Source organism: Poecilia formosa, unplaced genomic scaffold (assembly GCF_000485575.1).
Source record: "Poecilia formosa unplaced genomic scaffold, Poecilia_formosa-5.1.2 Scaffold126, whole genome shotgun sequence".
Lineage (NCBI taxonomy): Eukaryota > Metazoa > Chordata > Actinopteri > Cyprinodontiformes > Poeciliidae > Poecilia > Poecilia formosa.
In genome coordinates, this window is record NW_006800065.1 from 508,640 (window position 1) to 509,337 (window position 698).

Here is a 698-nt window from a genome sequence, read left to right on the forward strand (position 1 = left end):
GTGTGTGTGTGTGTGTGTGTGTGTGTGTGTGTGTGTGTGGGCGTGTCCATTGGCAATTCTAAGGGGACACAAAACTGGTCCTACACACCTCTAAAGCCACAACGTAAACCATTTCATTTTCAGAATAAAGCAAGTGTTATTACAGTCATCCTCAAAGTGGCTTCATCATAGCATTTTGTTTTTACCCCAGGGCGGAATATAGACCCTAATTGGTGCCCAGCTTTATTAAACCAACATGAATAAACCACAAGCTTGGGTTGGGCGCCAGTAAATGTCACATGCCATCTTGCTTCCATCAGCACTCACCTCTCGACCGATTGTGAATCACACTCCACATTACAGGTCAGAGCAACTTGTGTAGGTGATCAGCCTTTGCCCCACGATTCCACCCCTTTTTGGGGTGAAAACAAGCCTTCACCTTTGCCTGGCAGTGATGTTGCATTCAATTTAATCTGAACTTGAAACTGGGAATGATATCACAACCAATGGTGTCCCTGTAGCAAGTCTGAAAACCAGCGACATTTGTAAATGTTGCACTTCGTGACTGATATATGAACTTTAGGAGTACAGTCAAAGTCATTTTGCATCTGTGTACTCAAACATATTCTCTGATAGAGATTGTTTAGTCATATGTTTGAAAAAAAAAAATCAAAGAGATTTAAATATTAAAGAGGGAATTGAACACCAATTACTGCATA